The sequence below is a fragment of the Primulina huaijiensis genome, chromosome 4 (genome assembly GCF_012295235.1).
Source record: "Primulina huaijiensis isolate GDHJ02 chromosome 4, ASM1229523v2, whole genome shotgun sequence".
NCBI lineage: Eukaryota > Viridiplantae > Streptophyta > Magnoliopsida > Lamiales > Gesneriaceae > Primulina > Primulina huaijiensis.
The window spans coordinates 3,066,325-3,072,673 of record NC_133309.1 but is presented as its reverse complement, the minus strand read 5'-3'; positions in this window follow the sequence as shown (position 1 = coordinate 3,072,673).

Sequence of the window (6,349 nt, the reverse complement as noted above, 5' to 3'; positions counted from 1 at the left end):
ATAGCCCGAAGATCGTATTTCCATTTGATGAGGATAGGCCAAGGCTCAGTTGACGGGTGAGAGTGTCGCTGATGTCCCGCCGCCCAGTACTATGGTTACGTAATAGATGGATCCATCGACTTTATGAGGAAAAAGAAAGTCACGATTAACGATCTGAATCCAATAAAAGGAAAAATATATATGCTCATGATGAAAGGATATATGATATGAAATGATAAAAAGGAAAATGTTGATGTTTAAGTTATGCATGTTCATATGAATATGTTTATGATGATATGGAATGTTTATGAAAAGTTTATGAAAATATTTTTGTTTAAAGTTGATGTATCATTATGAAAATGTTTTTGTTTAAAGTTTATGCATCATGAAAATGTTTATGAAAATGTTATTGTTTAAAGTTTATGCATCTTCATGAAAACGATATTTTAAGTACAAGTATTTTTACGGTGCATGTGTTTTGTAAATGTAGTACTTGTTATCAAGATTATGATGTGTTGAATCTTTAGACTCACTAGGTATGATTGATGCAGGTGATTATGATAATGGAGGTCTTGATGGTTGACTTTGCTGGACTGAAAGTGCACATAACCCGAGTACCGACGCTAGTTTTCCGCACTAGTTATGATTTATGATTTCAAGATATGTTAAAGATTTTTACGAATTTTTATTTATATTTCGAGGGGTTTTTGAGAGGTTATAGTATGAGCTATACTTTTCAAATAATGCTTTTAGGTTTGGTAAAAAGTTTCGATTTTATGTCTGAAACTATTTTCTTTTGATTTTCAAATGTTAGTTAGTTGATTTATTTTAAAATGGTGTCAAGGTAATTTAAAGTATATATATGTATATGTCGAATTATGGTGATTAAGGAGGAAAAAAAATTATAGCACGTTTTAAGAAAACGAGTAGTGGACGTTTCAGTTGCGCTGGTAGTGAGTCTAAGATTACTTTCTCCATATCATTTTGGCTTAGCACATCAGCTACCTTGTTAGCCTTACTCGGATGATAGTTTATTGTTTGGTCATAATCTTTAATTAGTTTGATCCACCATTTATGCCTTATGTTAATTCTTTTTGTGTGAACGGTATTTGAGGATTTGGTGATCGATAGATATATAACATTTGACACCAAAGAGGTAGTGCCTCCGGATCTTTGGCACATGTACAATTGTAGCTAATATCATGTATTGGGTAATTTTTCTCACATTATTTTAATTTCCTCGATGCGTAGGAAATAACTTGCCCCTTTTGAATGAGAACGCGTTACAAACCTCCCTTTGATATCATTGTAAACAATGAAATTTCTACCTTATTCAGAAAGTACTAATATTGGCATAGAATTGATTTTCTTTTTCAGTATAAAAAATATTCTTCTCACATTCTTCATTCTAGTTATTTTGATTGAGCTTGGTAAGCAGAAGAAAATCTTTCAACACATTTTCTACAATAGTCGACTAATCCCAGAAAGCTTCAAATTTCTATTCCAGTTTTTCGGTCAAGACCGGTCCATGATTGCCTCCACCTTCTTGTGATCCACTGATATGCCCATTTCGAAGATTATATGACATAAGAATGTGTCAGTTTTTAGCCAAAATCCACAATTCTTGAATTTAGTGTATAATTATTTTTCTCTGGGCATTTGTAGAGTAAGGCGAAGATGTTCCTTGCGGTCTTCCTCACTTGTTGAATATGCAAGAATGTCATCAATAAATACTACCACAAACTTGTCGAGGAATTTCTTGAACACTCTGTTCATGAGGTCTATGAATGTTGTTGGAGCATTTGTCAGATCAAAAAGCATTATTATGAACTCATAGTGTCCATACCTTGTTTTGATGGCTATTTTAAGAATATTCTCTGCCTTGACCTTCAGTTGTGATAGCATGACCTTAGATCGAGCTTTGAAAGGATCTTAGCTTCTTTTAACCGATTGAAAAGGTCATCTAATCTTGAAAGATGACATTTGTTCTTGATTATGATCTTATTGAGTTCTTTGTAGATCGATACACTATCTTGTACTTTTACCATTCTTCTTTACAAATAAGACTCGAGCTCTCCAAGGAGAAGCACTTGGTTTGATTTGTTTCTCGTCTAACAAATCTTGGAGTTGCTCTTTTAGCTCCTTGAGTTTAGCTGAATCCATTTGGTAGGGTGCTTTAGATATTAATGCAATACTAGCTTTCAATTTAATTTCGAATTCTACTTCGAGGCCTGTGATAATTCTAGGTATCGCTTCCAGAAAAGCTTTCAGAACTCTCCACCACTCGAATATTTTATAGCTTGAGCTTGATTCCTTCTTTTTCTTCTTTCATTATTGCTGGATATACTTTTTCACCATACTTCAAGGCTTTCCAGGTCTGGGAAACAGAAAAAAGGGATTTCTATTCCTCGTCATTTCCATAGAATACGATTTATTCTTGGTTTGGAGTTTAACATGCATTCTTACCAAGACAATCTAATGTTTCATGATTTTTTTCCCTTCCCAGAATGACGTCGAAATCAACCATAGTATGTTGAATAAGATCGGCACTGAAATATGCATATTCATACTGATTTTATTCTACCTTCAAATTATCATGATTACTATTTCAAAACTTAAAGCCAATATAGAATCTTAGAACATAACTCACCATCAGCCTGTTGACTTAAGTCCCAAGAATTATATTAAAATTTCATTCAACCTTGAACGAAAGAAACTAATCCTCAAATAATTCTTCTTTTACTAAATATTTATTCATCAATATTATGACCCTAGCGTGCTCTAATAGAAACGAGTTGTTGGATTCCTTTCTCCTCAAATCGTACCTTTTTTTTGTTATGTAAGAAGAATTAGAACTTATTATGTATGCTACACTTTCCTCATTACCCACCAATATCTCATAACTTACTTTATTTACATAAGGTAATGATCTTTCTTTTTCCAAAAATAATATAAATTTCTTAATAGACATTGTTTCTTACCTTCATAAGATATTACAAAATTCTACATGTTTAAATTTAGCACTTAGCATCCCAAATTTAATGTCCATATCGTTAATTATTGACACAAAAACCGACTTCTATAGCTGAATATCAAAACTTATATAATTCTTATTCTAGATTTTCATAAATAATTTATTATCACAGAGTCAAATATTTCATCTTAAGTCGGAAGCTTATATTATTAGATAGGTACATTTTCAAAAATGTAAGTCAACTTATATCTGATAGGCATATTCTCAAAAATATAATTATATTAAAATTATTTTTTTACGGAAGGTTACACCTTTTTTTCATAGCATACCATAATACTAGTCTACCCTAGTCTATCATCTCTCCATCATCAATGTCTTATCCCACTACGTCCATTGGTTCTTCTTCTTCTTCTTCTTCTTCCATGTTTTCCACGACATGGTGCAGATAGTTATTTTGTTCTTGCAGTCTATCCATAGAGTCATGAAGCTTGGCGATGTAATGTTCTTGCTTGCTAGCAAGGTCTTCGTGCTGATGACAAGAGCGGTTAGTCAGATCCTTCTCAGTTTTAATCCTTCTATCAACTCTTGTTAAAGGGCAACTAGTCGTACCACGTGAGATGAGTTACGCGGGGTTAGGGGGAGTTGGATCTCTACTCGACCAAGGTAATGGGTGAGACGTTATACATCAGTTTGAAGTAAGTCCTTAATTTTCATGAGTTTTTGTTTCTCTTGTTTCTCTCTAGCGCCATTAGGGTTGCAATCTCTCGTGTTTGGTTTTCAATGGTAAGCTAGCGCATGCGAAGGGCGAGTTGAGCACGAGTACGAGAGGCGGCCATCTTCTAGACAAATCGGATGAAAAAGCTCAGAATAATGGTGAAAATCAAAGTTTCTACATTCGTAATATATTTGAATCGAACAAACTATTTTTGTGGGATTTTCCAAAAAAGAACAGTTAAAAAATTCGCATCGATTGAGAGTGTGGAATAATTGATGAGATCAAGTTTTGAGATTTCTATGCGAAGATATAAGTCATTAAAATATACTCACAATTGAAAATAGATCAAATTTGGAAAACTAAACAATGGAAGATGAGTTTGATTTTTGGGAATGATTTGGATAGGAAGGCATGAGGCTTTTTCCAAAATTGTATATCAAACTCTGAACTGGATTATGAACATGGCGGCTCTGATACCACTTAAATGTCATGCCCCGAGACCGAGGCATTGATGACATCCGACATTGTTTAACAATTTTATTGAAAACAGTAAGCCTCGTAGTAAATAGCCAAAACCAGTCTAATTCATAAAAGAACATTGTCTTTACATATGCAAAATACGAATAATACAGAAGCTGTTCTTACAAAGAAAAGTACAAAATACAGAAGCAAATAAACTATAATCATGAAATCAGGGACTTGAGTTTTACAACTTTGGATTTCTTCACCAGCCCCAAAATTGATCATGTTCCGTCTCCTCCAACTGTCCTTCATTATTATCTTGGGAGGGACGTAAGGGAGTGAGCTTTTTGAGAAACACTCAACAAGTGGGAGTCGATCGAATACCAGAATAACAAATTATACATATACATATCTTTAAAGTGATCATTTTTCAAAGCAGAAGACAAAAACGAAACAGACAGAGTTCGAAACTTATATCAGACGATCAGATCATATCAAATATAACATAATCTTAACACAACAAAATATTATTAGATCAGAATCACATACTGAACACAGATCTTATAATAATGATCATGGGCTATGCGTGTTTTTGGGCTCCTTCTGGGGTCTTCACCTATAAATAGGCTCCCTCTAGTGTTTTTTCCCGTATCCGGGCTCCTTCTGGGGCCTTTTTCCTCACAGGCTTTCTCGATGCGCCATCATTCGAATCATATCAATCAAACTTATCACATTGGGACGAAACAAACGGATCGGACGGAACAAATGAAACGGACGGAACCAATTAGATCGGAACAGAACTTAGCAAAAGATGCAAATGCGAAGGAAACTATTCAAAGAAAAAATACAGTATACGATCGAATTTTAACAAATACATATGCTTTAAAACACATATAATCCCACTTACAGTTGTTCAATGGGTGATTCGAAACTTTCTTGAACTTTAATGAATCTTGACCGAACACGAACCGTATTCCGAACAAGTCTTGGATGACACTTGGTCATACTTTTTTACAACAATTTTTTGAGCTTTTTGGACAGCACCTTGAGTCTGTTTAGCAGCACTTGGACGTGCCTGGATAGCTTTTGGACAAAAATTTTTTGAGCTTTTTGGACAACACCTTGAGTCTGTTTAGCAGCACTTGGACGTGCCTGGATGTTGAACACAGTGGCCGAGACTTTCCTTCCTTCTCTTCCTTGATATGGCCGAAACTTGGAGTGGGTTTGGGAGAGTTCTTTTGTGCCTTTCTTCAGCATGTGGGTGGTATTTATAAGCTGAAAATGGCTGCTGAAATCCCCTCCATTTAGCCAAAAATGTGACCCTCCAAGTGCCCAAGAATGATGGTCCAAGTAGTCTCAAAGTGATCAAAGTTTATTCATAGCCAAGGGTCACCTTGTTGCAATCAAGGGTGATTCCTTACGTCTTAATTATGTCCAACTTCTAGCTCATCTCATGCCTGAATTTTTTTGGCTCCTTTAAGACATAAATAAATGAGCTTCCTTGAGCTAAAATCTTGAGTTCATGATCTATGGTTTTTCTTCTTCGATTGGCAACATTTTGGTCCTTGTGGTTTTGCGATGTCTTGAGCTCCATTATTTTGTATTTTGCACATCTTGAGCTGAAATTTCAAGTTTAATTGTTGAGCTCTGAGTTTGACAAGCTTGAGCTAAAATTCTCGAGGTTTATTATTTGTATGATTTGCTTCGAAAATCCGAGTCCTCACAGGGTCATTACAATTTTAAAAGCCCAATACTCTCCACATGAAACATTAAGAAATTTGTCATAAAATCTCTTTTAATAAACTGTAGATTCTCACGTGAATGAATTTAGAATTTTCAAAATTTCTCCATCCTTATCCTTGCTTCCTTTGTGTTTTACAAGGAAGTAAAATAAAAATTTCTTTTTATTCTTTTAAATGTAACATAAAAATATTCAATGATTCACAACAAAATGACACAATCAATATTTGTTAACCCACCAAATTCCGTCACACTCAATCAAAGGATCACACTTCGAAAACTATAAAATTCACTTTCGTTGAAATTTCAAAACTCAAACATTTACTAGAAAAGATCAAGATAATGAGACATGTGTGATGTGATATTCAAAACTCATATTTCTCAAAGGTGTTTCAATTAAGGATTGCTTCTTTTCTTTTCTTTTTTTTTTTTTTTTTTTTAAATGTCCTATGTTTCTTTTTTTTTTTTTTTCTTTCTCT